General features: G+C 38.0%; 1 pseudogene; it reads left to right on the top strand.

The window, feature by feature from the left end:
- The first annotated feature begins 5,407 nt into the window (after positions 1–5,407).
- LOC131648861 (receptor-like protein EIX2) lies at positions 5,408–12,596 on the top strand (annotated as a pseudogene).
- The last annotated feature ends 4,346 nt before the right edge of the window (positions 12,597–16,942 follow it).

Below are 16,942 nucleotides of genomic sequence, written 5' to 3'. Positions count from 1 at the left end.
GCAGATGATACCCAGGTCACCCTTCGAGGCTGCTCCCGACACAGTGACCAGAGTGCAGCTCACTGCCATGTTTGAGGATTGGGAGCATCATGTGGTACCGGAGGAGTATCGTCGCCGGCGGGTCACCCAGGACTGGCACAGTGTGGAGGGGTACGTCACATGGTTCTATCGGGTTTCACATCCTCTGCTGACACCCGACGCTCCCGGCGCTCCTAGGCCAGCACACGAGGAGATTCTGGAGAACCAGCAGGCCGAGGATGACCACGCCATTGATCTCCTGCCGATCTGCCAGCGGATAGAGATGCTTGGGCGGGACGCGTTCGATCGAGGTGTCGTTCATCAGGGCGGTCCAGAGGCAGTCGCCGTGATGGAGATGATCGTCACTGATGCGGGCCGTGCGGCGGCATATAGGCGGCAGAGGAGGGCCCAGGGTGAGAGCGTTAGGCACACCCAGTAGTGGTCGGGTTTATTTATTTTTTGTTTTCGGATTGTATCTTTAGCACACTATTTTTTTTTGGATTTGGATCGGCTTGTATATATTACTTTTTTTATCATATTAGTTTTTTCTGTTTATATGTCATTTATTTTATTTCCCGGTTTCCTTTAGTTAAAAATACGAGACTGTTAAGAAAAACATAAAAAAAAAACACAGTTTCTGCATAATTCGAAAGTTCATTTCCGAAACCCCCCAAAATCTGAACAAAGGTGTTTTCGGAAGTTCATCTCCGAAAACACCCCCCATGAGGTGTTTTCGGATATGCACTTCCGAATTGTGGAAATTTTTTTTTAAAAAAAAAGTGCTTCGGAAGTTCATTTCCGAAGCAGGGGTAATTTGGGTTTTCGCTGGGGGTGACCCCCATAGGGAGGTGGCTAAAGAAAAAACCATTAATTTTTCATTAAATTCTAAAAATAAAAAAAAATCATGTTTTTTTCCAAATTTTTTTAAAAATTTAAAATAAATAAATATAAAAATAAAAATTTCTGAAAAATATTTTTTTTTGAAATAAAAAAAAAGTTCAAAACAAAATAAATTTTTTTGTAAAAGATAGTCTAAAAGTAAATAAAAATAAAATTCTTGAAAATAAAAACTTATTATATTATATGAGCATTAAATATAAGATATTTTATACTATATTTATTATATGGTGTCAGTTTTTTCCTTGCCAAACTACAAATGTTCAATACTAATTCTATGCCCACTTAAAATAATTAATTTATTTTACTGAACATATGAATAAATTATTTCTTTTATTTTGATTAATCAATTCTAGGTAGCTGTTACGGAATAAAGGAAATTTATCCAATGTAAATATAGTGTTTGAGAACTATAAAATTCAGTGTGTGCATAAACAAATATGAGATTCAGCAAATTGAGATTTGTGGATTTTCCAAAGCTCTAATCTAAATCCTCAAAACCTCAAAACACCTACTGAAACAAACATAAACATATACTCACTTGTCACATTATTCTTTTTTTTTTAAATTTCTTCTCCATAAATTTCAATATATATATTTTTGATCGTAAAAAGTGAAAACCCTAATCCTATTTAGATCAAGATAGCTAACACCTAACTTGGGCCAATGTGATTTTAATCAGAACCACCCAATAATCCAATCTAAAGGTATTATATTCGGTCAGATTCGAATTCCGACTGATCCAATATTCATCACCGAACCCGGCCGCTTTCCCATTAATAACCAATCACATGTCATGCTGATACCCGTGGCCCAAGTTAACCGACGCGTTGACCAAAACACTGACGGGTTCGATCGGGTTTCTACGGTTGGTCTTTGTATGCCCACCCCTAATTGCATACATTTGGTATATTAGAAAGAAAGAAAACAATAAACAATTAAATGTTGTAGACTGCATTATTAGTGTAATCTAGTTTGTGACTATTCAATTTGTTTACAAAATCAAAAAGGTGGGTAATAAAGGAGAAACAAGTAGAAGTACTAGTTCAAATAAAACAAATGCAGAACTTAGCTTAAAAAAAAACAATCTTTAGACTCAATTTAACCCTCATTTCATAGATTTTTTAAATTAATCAAATATTCAATTAAAAAAAACATTAAATCGTATCATAAAACCAAACAGTTCAAATAAATACAGTAGCCAATTGTGCCCATTATGTGATTTATGACTTTTCTAATTATGCAGCTCCACGCTCTCTAGAGCTTCTCTTCCCCTTTTCAAACCCTAATTTCGCGTCGTTTGCCTTAACCATGAATTTCCAAGACCTTTTCCCTGAAGCTTCTCCCACCACTGTACCTGTCCCTAATCCTAATCTTTCCACCCATTGCACAAACATCAATCAGTTACGACACAAAAAATCATTCGCAGAAGCCATAGGTAATGTCTGTGTTATTCCAACCAGTCAACTCCCTGTTCCTTGTGTCAAAGGAGACCAAATATCCATCATGATCCCAGAAGATGAATATCTATTGGGACTGGAAGCTTGCAAGCATAACTTACATGGAAAAATACTCTGGCCAAAAGGAACCACACCCATCACTGTTCAGCAGCTAAAATCAAAGTTACAAGAGTTATGGAGTTCGATACAAAAATGGGGGATAACTTCACTCGGTAAGGGGTTTTACGAATTCTCTTTCTCCAGTCTAGAAGATGTTCGTCGTGTTCGTTCAGCACCTTCATGGAATCTCAACCCAGGTATTCTCAAGCTGTTCACCTGGACAAAAGATTTTGTTCCCACTAATATGAATCAGAGTTCGTCACAGGTTTGGGTTCGTATTCATGGCTTGGCACAGGAATACTGGAGACCCAAAATTTTATTCACGATTGCTAGTAGCATTGGCACGCCTATCTGCATCGACTCAACATCCAATAAGCCTATGCTCGATCGTCACTTTGGACATTACGTCCGGGTTCTTGTGGATATAGATCTTTCAAATGAGCTACGGGACAAAATCCTTGTTGAAAGGGCAGGTTACGCTTTCTTTGTGGATATCGAGTACGAAAAACTCCCAGAGTTTTGTTGTTACTGCAAAAATATGGGACACAACATCCACACCTGCAGAAGAAAACAAAATACAGAGCAACAAAACAATACCAAAACCAAAGATCCGAATAAACCTCACCAACCTCCATTCACTATTCCAAGGGGCAAAGAGCCAGTAATCGATAAAACTCCTCCAGAAGTAGGACAAACTAGTGGGATTCAAAAAGATTTGGAGATCAACCTAGCTGGTCGCGCTCTGATAGAGGAGGAAATCCAAACTGCCTCGGCAGAGAGGAATGCTCAACATCCGACACACAAAACCGATAACATTATCCATCAAATAGAAATTCAAAACAGAAACACGATCCTCACTCCCATCAATGAAATTGAGGACTTCAGGGTGGCAGAGGAAAGTAATCAACAAATCATTCTCAAACAGGCAGCATCTCTAAACCACTTGGATGATTCAAGTTCTGAATCAGAAGTAGTGGTGGAAACACAAATGGACAAATTGAAAAGCCCTGCTAATAAATTCCTAACAGACTCTTGGGGAAACTTGGCTGAGCAGCTCGAAAAGCACGGATCCTCGGAGGAGGATGAGGAAAATTTCACAGAAGTTATTACTAAAGCCAGAAAGAAAAAAAGCAGAAGGAAAATAAAAACCAAAGAGATTTCAAGCACCAGAGCCAAAGCTGGTCCCGAGAAATCCTCTCAATGAAGTGCCTCTTTTGGAATATCAGGGGCATAGCTAACTCCCCTTCAAAGTTGGCTCTTAAAAACCTTATTAGAACTCATAAACCAGATTTTTGCTTTATTGCTGAACCATGGATGTCTCATAACCTTCTCCCCCACACTTTTTACAATAGACTTAACATGAAAATTTTTGCTGTTAACAATAGAGATCCTCTTATCCCTAACCTTTGGTGCTTTTGCACCAGTAACCTTGACCCTCAAATCCATAGTATATCTGACCAACATGTTGCCTTCACATACATATCCAACAACAAGACTTTCGGGATTTCTGCTGTTTACGCCTCCACCTGTCACATTAAACGTCGAGTACTTTGGAATAACCTTACCTTTCTTGCTTCTAACTCTGTCCCGTGGAGCTGCATTGGTGATTTTAACTCAATCCTCGGAGCTCATGAGCATCGCGGCTCCTGTGTTCCAAACCGTATCCCAATTTCAGAGTTTAAAAGCTGGGTCGACTACAATAACCTTTTAGATATACCTTACAAAGGCAATCTTTTCACTTGGTATAATGGTAGAACCGGAAATGCTTCTATTGAAAGAAAGTTGGATCGAGCCTTTTGCAATCAAGTTTGGCTCAACGAAAGTTTTGTCGTCTCGTCGACTGTTCTCCCCCGGCACAGATCTGATCATCATCCCATCCTGACTGATAGCTCTTTCTCACAGATTTGGTTTAAGTCTCACTTCAAATTCTACGGCATGTGGACTCTTCACAGCTCTTGCAAAGACATAATTGAAGAGTGTTGGTCCAACAATATTGTCGGATGTCCTATGTGGATTCTGTCCAAAAAGCTTCAAATTCTTAAGGCCAAGCTGAAGAAGTGGAACTGGGAAACGTTTGGAAACATTCACCAAAGGGTTCAGGATCAAAAGCACAAGCTGAACTGCATTCAGGACCAAATAAACTCCCTTGGTCCTTCTTTACTGCTTCGGGATCTAGAGAAGGTAGCTCAGCTCGAGCTGGATAACACTTTAAAGCAGGAGGAGTTTTTTTGGGCTGAAAAAGCAAATATGGAATGGCACAAAGAGGGAGACCGTAATACGACATATTTCCACAGAATCGCTAAGATGAAAACCTCGAAAAATGCAATTACGCTCCTTATGGATGGAGAAAACGCTGTTACTGATAAAGATGCAATGGCTAGCCTGGCTGTCTCTCATTTTACTAACCTTTTCTGTTTTGTAGGTACACAGCATAATCTTAATTTTGTTGGAGAGGTTATTCCCAATGTGGTTACGGAAGACATGAACAACATATTAACAGCCTTACCTTCATATGAGGAAATTAGAAGCGCAGTTTTCGGTTTGAACAAGCAAAGTGCACCGGGGCCAGATGGTTTTGGAGGCTATTTCTACCAAACATACTGGAATATCATACAAGATGATGTATGTGCAGCGGTTCTTCAATTCTTTCAGTATGGAAATTTCATCCCTAATTTCAATGTCAGCAAGATTATCCTAATTCCCAAGTCGCCGGATGCGCAATCTATGAACATGTATCGGCCTATTGCTCTCTCCAATTTTAATGCAAAGATCATTTCAAAAATCATCGCTGCTAGACTCGCCTCAATGATGCCCGATCTGATCTCAAAGGAGCAACGTGGATTTATTCCGGGTAGAAACATCAAAGACTGTATTTGTATTGCTTCGGAAGCCATCAATGTTTTGGATAAAAAAAGTGCTTTTGGGAATTATCTATGAAAGTAGACATTTCAAAAGCTTTTGACACCATCAGTTGGGAGTTTATTCTGCAGGTTCTTCGTTGCTTCGGTTTTAACTCTGTTTTTTGTAATTGGATAAAGGCTATCTTGGAATCTGCTCGGCTTTCAATCTGTTTTAATGGTGAGCTTCACGGTTATTTCAATTGCAACCGCGGCGTTCGTCAAGGTGATCCACTCTCGCCTATTCTCTTCGTCTTGGCTCAAGAAGTGTTAAGTAGAATTATTACAAGTCATGTTTCTAAGGGATCTATTAGTCGTATCAGAGCTTCCAATTCCAACTGGGTGCCGTCCCACAGTATGTACGCCGATGATATCATGATTTTCTGCTCCGGTCGTCGATCTAATATTAACTGCCTGAAAGATATTTTCCATCTGTATGCTGCTGCTTCTGGGCAGATTGTTAATCTTGAAAAGTCTTTCATCTTCATGGGGGGCATGAACAATAGTGCTAAGGCCAATATCATAGAAGAAACAGGTTTTAAAAAGGGTGCTCTGCCTTTCTTTCATCTTGGTGCTCCTTTGTTTAAAGGTAGAGTGAAAAGTTGTCACATTGCTCCCATCATTGACAAAATTTCTTCCAGACTTGCTAGTTGGAAGGGAAATTGCCTTTCTATGGCTGGTAGGCTGATTCTTGTGAAGTCTATTATCCACAGCATGACACTTTATACCATTTCGATTTACAACTGGCCCTCGACGGTTATCAAATTGTTGGAGAAAGCTTGTAGAAATTTCCTCTGGTCTGGCTGCACTACAACAAAAAAAATGTGTGTAGTCTCTTGGAAGAAGACTTGTCAACCGTTTTTGAATGGAGGCTTGGGTTTACGCTCCTTTCGATGTCTGAATGAAGCCACAAATCTGAAAATGATGTTCGACATTCTTACTAGTAAGGAAGATTGGGCTGTTTTGATTAGAAATAGGGTTATCAAACCTTATGGGTGCATTAAATATCACGTTTTCTCCTCCATCTGGACCAGTGTAAAAGCGGAGTACGACAATATTATGAACAACTCTTGCTGGAATATCGGATCCGGCAATTTGGTCTCGTTTTGGATGGACTCTTGGTGCGGCTATCCCCTCATTGAAGATACCACCATGGATATCTTGGTTAGCAAAGGAATAAACCCTCACATAAAAGTTTCAGAGCTCTCTTCTAATGGTCAGTGGTGTATCAATAGCAATTGGTTCTCTTGGTTTCCCTTCCTTGTTACTCGTTTGCTTTTCATCTCTGCCCCGTCTGCCGCTAATGATGATATTATGGGTTGGAAGCACTGCTCTTCGGGTCATTTGGATTTGAAAGAGGCTTACAGGTTTAAATCGAAGCTCCTCGCTGCTGCCCCTTGGTGCAAGATCATTTGGCATATTAATATCCCTCCGAGCAGATCCATCCTTGTCTGGCGCATGATTCACGGGAAAATTCCCACTGATGACTTCTTCATCGACCGTGGCTTTTCGATAATCTCAATGTGCCCGCTTTGCCGTAACCACACGGACTCCACCCGTCATCTGTTGTTTGACTGCGTTTTCTCCAAATCTCTTTGGGATTGGTTGATGCGGAAATTCCACATCACTACTCCACCTGTTTCACTCACTGAATGGTTGGAAAAAAGTGCTAAAAATAAATCTCCTCAGGTCACCCTTATTCATAGTGCAGCAGTGGTGAATCTTCTGAACATAATTTGGCATCTTCGCAATGAAACTAGACACAACAACATCAAACCCAACACTGAGTATGCCATTGATTGGATTTTGAGACAAGTCCAACTATCCGGAAACGCTTCAAAAAAGGCCTCCAAAATCAACATGCTGGACTTTACTTTTATCAAAGAATTTAAAGTCAATATCATCCCTCCTAAAGCTCCATCCATTATTGAAGTGATTTGGACTCCTCCTTCTTTTGGATGGATAAAATGCAACTGCGACGGGGCATTCATCCATGAATCTTCCAACGCTGGCGGTGCTGGTTTATTCCGTAACTACAGAGGAGACTTTATTCTAGCTTTTGCTGAAAATATTCATTGTGTTTCATCGGTTCATGCTGAATTTGGGGCGGTAATTCGTGCCATGGAGATAGCCATAGAAAGGGGTTGGCAAAAGCTTTGGGTTGAAACTAGGGGTGGCAAAACGGGCCGTGGCCCGCCGGGCCCGCCCGCCACCCGCCAAAAAATGGCGGGTTGGGTTGGGATTTTAGGCCCGCTGCTCGCCAAAACCCGCCCCGCCAAAACCCGCCGCCCGCCATAGCCCGCCCCGCCAATGCCCGCCGCCCGCCAAAGCCCGCCACTCCTCCAAAATTTCCTCTTTTTAGTTAATTTTAGTAATTCCAATTCTTGATGGTTTATTTTATAAATTTGTTTGTAAATATATGTGATATTTTTTTAAGTAAAATTTGTTAAAAAGTTGGTTTTATAAAAAATTATTTTAAAAATTAAGTAAAAAATTTAATTAAAAGGTAAAAGAAGCCAATTAATCTATTAAAAAAATGAAAAAAATAAATAAATAAAAATAGGCGGGCAAGCCCGCCGCCCGCCAACCCGTCATCTTGGCGGGGCGGGCATGATTTTTATGCCCATTTCACTTGGCGGGCATGCCCGCCCCGCTTGTTTTTTGGCGGGCTTAAGGCGGGGCGGGCGGCGGGCGGGGCGGGCGGCCCGTTTTGCCACCCCTAGTTGAAACCGACTCCACCTTGGTTGTCAAAGCTTTCTCCAACCACAGATTAGTTCCTTTTACTTTTAGGACCCGATGGTCTTTTTGCTTACAGCAACCTAACTTCTCGCATATATTAATCTCTCACATTTATAGGGAAGGTAACTCCTGTGCCGATTTTTTGGCTAATTTAGCACTCGGCATTGGCTCTGCCACCATCTTTGATTCCATCCCGTTGGGGATTCGGAATGATTTTGTAAAGAATAGGTTAGGTATACCGTTCTTTAGGTTCGCGTAACTTGGGGCTAACTGGTTCCCCGTTTTGTACCGTTTTTTTTTTTATATATATTATCATCTTATTTAAAAAATTGTGCCCATTATGTAAGTAGAAGTATGAGTGATTGAAGGGCTGAGTTAGACTTTTGGAAATGACAAAATCTGTAAGACACGCCTATCAAGTTTTTTTTCTTCTGACTTTGTCTGTGAAGAAAATCCCAAAGAGTGTGATTTTCCATGTAGTCATAAAAGAGAAGGCGGCCACACAGTGACAAAGAGTCAACTTGGAGACTAACCAGATTCCGGTGCTTAATGCTGCCAACTATCTCAAGTTCAGTCTTGAACTCTTTCCACTTACAAACCTCCTGCTATGCTTCCAATTATATTCTTTTCATTCTCATGACATCGTCATACACATGAGGCGTCATGTTCATATGAAAAATCGCTAGTCTTGGAGGTGAGAAAGTAAATGACTTGTCACTTGGTTTGTCGAGTGATTCATATATTCCGAAATTCGAGGATAATTTCCTTAACTAATTACATTAGAGTAACCATTACTTAACAAAAATTTAGCCAAGTTTTGCAGTATTGGGTCAGCTAATTGAACCTATCTCATTCACCAAGTGTGGACTTCTATCTCCATTGATCCAATTTGTGGACCCCTATACCATAACAATTACAAACTACATGCTAGACTTTTAAGTCAGTATTTTTGTTTTTATTTGAATGACTTTGAAAAATTCAAGTCATCCTTGGACGTAGGACTAAAGAAGTAAAATGCAAAGAGAAGGAAAGAGAAGCACTTCTCAGGTTCAAACAAGGCCTTCAAGATGATCATGACACGCTTTCCACATGGAGGGGTGATGAGAAAAATAGAGATTGATGCAAGTGGAAAGGAATAAGATGCAATTATAAAACAGGTGATGTACACATGCTTGATCTTCATGGTTCTGGTACTCATTATTTGATGGGTGCAATCAATCTTAGTTTATTGATTGAGTTGCAAAATATCAAATTTTGGATCTCAGTATGAATATTTTTCTCGGTAGTTACATACCAGAACTGATTGATTCCTTCACCAAATTAAGATATCTCAATATTTCAAGTTCTGAGTTTAGTGGAAGGATACCTAACCAAATTGGGAAGCTTAAGAATTTACAGTACCTAGATCTTAGATACAATGACAAGCTTAAAGGACAAATCCCTCATGAACTTGGAAATCTCTCTTAACTCAAATATCTTAACATTGAAGGCAACAATCTTATTGGGGCAATTCCTTGTGAACTTGGAAATCTAGCAAAATTGCGGTATCTTAATCTTGGAGGAAACTATCTTGCAGGAGTAATCCCTTATCAACTTGGAAATCTTGCACAGCTGCAGTTTCTTGATCTTGGAGACAATTATCTTGATGGAACTATCCCTTTTAAGATTGGTGATCTTTTGATGCTGCAATCACTAAGGCTGGGTGGAAATTCTAATCTCGAAATTAATATGGAAAATTATGCTGATGCAAAATGGCTATCTAGTCTTTCTTATTTGAAAAATCTTGACTTGAGTTCATTTAACATAGACTATTCTCATCAATGGTTGCAAATTGCGAGTAAGATGCTTCCGAATTTAAGAGAACTGAGGTTAAGTGAATGTGATCTTTCAGATGTAAATATTTCACCTTTGTTTGATTCTTTTTGCAACATTTCCTTTTCTCTTGCCATTCTTGATCTCTCTTCTAATATGCTAACATCCTCAACTTTTAAGTGGCTATTCAACTTCAGCTCAAACTTAAAGGAGCTTTACCTTTCAAATAACAATTATGTTTTGCCAACTTTTGAGTTTGAACTTTGATTCCCTCCTCATCCTTGACCTCTCTCACAATAAGTTGACACCAATTGCATCTCAGGATAATTTTATTTTCAACTTCAGCTCCAAAATTCAAAAGCTTTATCTACGAAATTGTAGTCTTTCAGATAGAAACATTCCTTTACCATCTTCATCCAATACAAAAATGCTGTCTTCTCTCGTCTTCCTTGATATCTCATTCAATATGTTGAAGTCATCAATGATATTCCATTGGCTTTTCAATTTCACCATCAATCTTCATAGGCTTCACCTGTCAAATAACATGTTGCAAGGTCCCATTCCTGATAATTTTGGCCACAAAATGAAGTCACTTAAATATTTGAATCTCTCTAATAACAAACTACAAGGTGAAATTCCAACATCCTTTGGGAACATAAGCACATTGCATTTTCTATCACTTTCCCAAAATGAATTACATGGAAAAATACCTAAAAGTATTGGCTTGCTATCTATGTTGGAGTATCTAATCTTAAACAAGAACTCCTTGCAGGGTGAAATCAATGAACCACATTTTGCTAGCTTGTCCAATTTGAAAAGGTTAGACCTGTCATACAATTCTCTTTCTATAAAACTCCGCACAAGTTGGGTTCCACCGTTCCAATTATTTAGATTAGAACTAGCATCTTGTAGGTTGGGTCCAAGTTTTCCAAGTTGGCTTCAGACACAAAATTACTTGTTGAGTCTGAATATTTCTAATGCAGGGGTCGTTGATTCCGTACCAGTGTGGTTCTGGCACATGTCACAAAATATGTATGCATTGAATCTCTCCTACAACAACTTGAGAGGCACCATTCCAGATTTGCCTCTAGCATTTACTTATTTTCCCATATTGACTTTGACTTCAAACCAATTTGAAAGTTCAGTTCCACCATTTATGCGGAGAGCAGCAGCATTGCATCTCTCCCATAATAGGTTATTGAATTTGGACTCACTTTTATGTGACCAAAATTCAATCAATTCCTTGGGAATTTTAGATGTATCAAACAATGAACTGAAAGGTAAGATACCTGATTGTTGGGATAATCTCAAGTCATTACAGTATCTTGATCTGAGCAATAATGAATTGGCTGGAAAGATTCCACTATCTTTAGGCACCCTTGTGAATTTGAAGGCTTTGGTTCTTCACAATAATAGTTTGATTGGGGAGCTACCTTCGTCCATGAAGAATTTGACCAATTTAACAATGCTAGATGTTGGTGAAAACAAATTGTCTGGTTCAATTCCTTCATGGATTGGGGAAAACCTACACCAATTGGTTGTCTTGAGTTTACTTGTGAACCACTTTGTTGGAAGTTTACCATCCGAGATTTGTTATCTTTCTCGGATCAAACTATTGGATCTTTCAGAAAATCATATATCAGACCAAATTCCAAAATGTTTACACAACTTTACTGTGATTGCTGCAATAAGTATGAACATGAGTGTGAGTGATAATGTAAGTCACAACTATCATAACAACATAACTGGAAGTAGGTATGATTACTACATTCCACTCATGTGGAAAGGCGTGGAGGATGTGTTCAAGAATCCAGAGTTGCTTTTAAAGAGCATTGATCTATCAGGAAATAGTTTCACAGGAGAAATACCTAAAGAAATTGGGTCTCTATTGGGATTGGTGTCTTTAAATTTATCTAGGAACAATTTGAGTGGGGAAATAATGTATGGGATTGGGAATTTGAAATCACTAGAGTTTCTTGATTTGTCTAGGAATCATTTATGTGGTGAAATTCCTTCCAGCCTTGTTAAAATTGATCGTTTAAGTGTAAATCGATGCTGTTTGATAATGAGATTGAGGATGATGAGTCAATTTTCTATGAAACATTTTACATGAGGTATACCTATATCAGATTCTTAAACGGATTCAATGATGCGTTTAGATTCAGATTCAATCGGTGGCACACTAGATAGAAAGGTAGTATTCGTTTTTCATTAGTTTTTCTTCTTTGATTGTTCAATACCAGTTTATGTTTTTATGTAACCATAGAAGTGCAACTAGAATAGACTTTGTATATATTATTTTTCATGTTACATGTTCATGTGTATGTTAGTGGACTTGTTCATATCCCTTTGCAATACTTTGAATACCTTTTGTTAAGATGTGTATGAGCCAATTGTTAGGCCCAATTTGCACAACAGCTTCTAGAAAATTGTAGAGACAAAGGGATTAAGAGTTACTTAGATCCGGCATTTCAGCTATAAAAGAGAGGGTAGGGGAGTGAGTAAGACATTGAGAAAGTTGTTAATAATCAGTTAGGAGAATAAATTCTCTGGTTAGAAGTCTCTATTAACTCTTGCTATTGATAAACAAGATCACAACCATTTCCGACAATAGGCAATCTGTAAATCGGCCACAACACAGCAACCAAACTCCCGAAAAAACCTGCAGGCTCAGCGACTTTCACCACCCTGTTGCACCGATAAAAATTAAGCAGAATCACCCTTGCAGACGAAGATTAGAGCCTCCAATCTGCTACCAGCACAAGCCATATCAAAGCTGCAGCACCCGGTCACAACATCACGCCATAAAATAAAGATGCTAGAGCTTTCCGCATGCAAATTTGCTTGATTTATATCAACCTCGCCACACCCACCAATCAACTGCAATAAAACTCTAAAACCAGAATTTGACCCATACAAACCAGAACCTGTCAAATAAGCTATACAGAACTTACTCGAGTACGCAACCTACAGCAGCATCACAGAACTGTAATGAAACTATTAGGAACAGCTCCTTTTTAATTTAACCAAGATACACCCTCTGCACCATATCAGTCTGAAACAAAGCATTCCTGCACCAGACAAAACCAAGTTCCACATCTGATCAAGTAATTCCTGCTAAAAAGTGAAAGGAGGCCTACATCAAGGACTTGAATGACAGCATGCAGCACCACAATTTTTTTGAGCAGTTAACATATTCAATAAATTTCTGCTAAAACCAATTCCTCATGAATTATTAATATCCGTCTATCGTAGTGATATGTTTTGTGCATAATGACTCAAAATGTACACACACAAATTAAAATTTGAAAACCACAACACCCAATGCCCCCCTTACTTATCACACTGTTAAAGCAGAAGCCAAGCTATATTACAATCCAAGGCAAAAGTAATCTCAAACAGTATAAACAATTTATAGAACTGATTAAGAATACCACCTCCAAAACCAACAACAATACAATTAACAGAATAATAATAATAAACCCACAAAAAACTCTTTGGTGTACCTATAATACATAACAAAATTAACACTTAGATTATGTATGGTTTCATTAAACAACCAAAATAGTGAATCAATCTAGACCTTTTGTAGAATGTTCCTCACCAATCACACATTCTTCACTACTTTTTAAAGCTGTAATATAGTTTTCTATAAATAAGAAGCATCCATATCACAGTTAAAGAACAAAAGATCGATTCTAACATTTATTTTACAAGGAAGAAGAAAAAAGCATATTCATTTGTAGCAAACCAGAATTGCATATACAGCATTGACATACAATATACCACCACTACTTGCATATTATTAGGCAACACAATAAATAAGCATATATAAGGATTAAGGATTAAGCAACTGTTCGCAATCAAGTAATGCAGTTCCCAAAAACAGATTTTGAACAAGTATAAACACTTCACAAAAAGAACCTTGAATAAATCAGCATGTCTTTAAACAACATTGCAATCTTTCTTTTAAAACTGAGTAAACCTTTGCAATGTCAATTGGTTTTATTGTTAAAGCAAGCATTGCCTAACACATTTGTTTAAACAAGTGGCATGATCAATGAGAAGTTAACTTTTGGTAATAACAAAAACTTCCACATTCTTAAATCTAAATCAATGTTACTACTACCCAAATAACCATATCAAACAGAACTTGTTCACATAATCTTTATATCTATGAAGCATAGACAAAGACACAGGCCCCCCAGACATTACACAGACACTTATATGTCGATACGGATAATACTTTAAAAAAATGAATAAATTGCATGTAATCACAAGTGTAGGTGTTGTGTTGGTGTCTGACACTGAAACGAACACTGACACACTTTTTTTAAGGTGTCGGTGCTACATAGCTTTAGACATGTAACAATAACATAATGAGCATCTTAATAGCTGAAAGAACACAGATAATAAAAGTTCCAACAACAACAATCAGTTACATATTGATATTACATATTGATATTATGAGTCAATGTTTAAGGTCTCTTTGACAAGATTTTCCATACATACAGCACTACTACAACCATCAAAACGGTGCAGTTCATGAATTGAATAACACGATCTAACCAAAATTCATTCATGGTTAGATTAAAAATGAGTATACAGTAGCAACAAAATAAGTATCCACCAAACCAAAAAATGATCCAATTCCAATTCCAACCTGCATTCTTTGATGCAATTCCTTGTAAATCAATTCAAGCTGCTCTACAACCAACTCAGTCCGCTGGATAAACACTCTACTCTCTTGAACTCTCAGCCTATCAACAATTCTTAAAGCTCTATCCGATTACAAATCCAAAACGGGTCACGATCCGATGAAACACTTCACCGCATTTATTCGCTTTCTTTTCAACATACACAGAAGCAATTTTATAGGTAAGCGAATGGTTAAAAGAGTTATAAAATGCGGTGAAGTGTTTCATCGGATCTGACCCGTTTTGAATTTGTAATTAGATATAGCTTTAAGAATGAGAATTTCATCGTTGACGCTGAAAAGTCTAGTACGGGATTTTGAGGAGTCTGCGGTGGAGGTGGTGGCGGCGGTGGAGGTGGCGGCGGTTTGTTTGGGAATGGAAGGGAGTATTGGTTGTGGGGGAGGATTGATGCATGATTGGGCGGAGGATGAGGGTTTTGTGGGGAAGATTTTCTGATGTTGGTGTGGCATTTGAGAATAGTTTTCGTGTTTCGCAGAGAGAGTTTTGAGACTAGGGTTTTTGAATAAGACCGTATGTGAGCAATGGGTATAGCGATGAGTATAAAAAAAACTCTATTGAGCGTTTTATGCGTTCTCGTTGTTTTTTTATTTCTGTAGAGGTTTGCTATTGTGACACTGAATATTAACACCGTATATGTACACCACCAATAATATAGCATAGATATGTATTAGAAATATAGGTTATTACATATTAGTCAAAATAATGTTGTAGTATATATACTTGTAACCTCCTCATTAGAAGGACACTTTTCATTCATTTTATAACATTCTATCTTGATCAATACAAGTATTTTGAAGCTCTTCTCTCTCTCCTTCCATGGATACCATGGTTCCTAACATGGTATCAGAGCATATATGGTATCCACCTTGAAGGTAATTTTCCGCTGCATATTTCTTGAGAGAAATCAATTTTCTCATTGTTTATCTTTCTCAATTTTCTGATTCTCATTTTCGATCTTGTTTTTTTTTCTCTCCCTTCTCTATCATTCTTGAGAAAATTCATTTTCTAGTTTACACATTCGGTGATTTTTTCATCTATTCACTTCTCATCATCTTCGATATTTTCCGTCCAATTTCGATTTGGTGTTGTGATTCTTCTGATTCCATTTTGTATCCAAGATCCGACTTCTTGTTTGATCGAGTTCATCTTTTCTACTTTGAATTTGTTGAAGAATTTTTCTCCGCTTCCTTCATTTGGTTGTTTCATATCTTCATCTATATTAGATTCATCTAATAGTTAGAAATCAAATTTCGGTTCATTCTTGGATTCACGTCTTACTGTGAATCAGATATGATGGTTCTTTGGTCATAAATTCATATGTGTTTATGATTATTGAGTTTGAGACTCAAGATTATGACTAGAAGTTTCCGATCTGTATTTTGCTTCTTGTCTGTGTTGCGGTTTTATGGCATCAGTATCGATTCCGTTTGCGATAGCTAATCTGTTGATGTTGCAATTTGATGGCGACGACGTCGATTTTTCGGTGTTGCGATTTGAAGTTTTCTTCCGGATTAAAGTTCAACGGCCTAGGCAGTGGCTATCATTATGATCTACTTCTGGTCTCCATTTCCGTCAAAGTATGTCGAAAGAAGATAAAGATTCTGCTACGACTAAAGAGAAATTTCGCGTTGCCACTGGCTGTGGTATGTGGTAAAGGTCATAAATTCATTTTGGATTTTGATCCCTTTTGGAACTTGTTGAAAATCCCTGGTATTTTCAATTCATATATCTGTTAGAATTTATGTGATCTCTTAATTGGAATTTGAAGAATCTATTTGATTTTGATCCTGTTGTGGTGGTGAAAGTTTTGGATTTGTTTGATGATATTGTTGGCTTATGGCACTTTGGAATAATAAAGCACATTTTCACATCTTCCCAGCGATGCTTAAGCTATGTGCTCCACTTACCTCATATTGCATTTGGGTATTTGTTGTAACTGTCATTAAAAGCTTTTTTTTTTGGGTTTCTTCACAAAGTCTCCACACACATAATTCTTTGTTAGTGAAGAACTTTTCTTCTGTATCATGGTAATTGATATTTTTGGTTGCACTATACAAGTGGCAGCACTAATTGTGGAGTAAATTTGGTTGGAAATTACTACTCTTGAATGTTTCTTGTATGAAGATTGATGAGAATATTTGGTTCCCTGATTTTGTTGCTATTTGAGATATAGTGCTTGATGACTTGGTGCAGCGACTTTATCATCTTACACCAATACTATTGACGATGTATGTGAAGAATTTGGCTCCACTTCCTCAACTAGTATGCCAGCTGTTTGTGTACAATCTGACATGAAGTATCC

Source organism: Vicia villosa, linkage group LG2 (genome assembly GCF_029867415.1).
Source record: "Vicia villosa cultivar HV-30 ecotype Madison, WI linkage group LG2, Vvil1.0, whole genome shotgun sequence".
Taxonomy (NCBI): domain Eukaryota; kingdom Viridiplantae; phylum Streptophyta; class Magnoliopsida; order Fabales; family Fabaceae; genus Vicia; species Vicia villosa.
The sequence above is the reverse complement of the archived record's forward strand: the minus strand, read 5'-3'. Positions and strand labels throughout refer to the sequence as shown.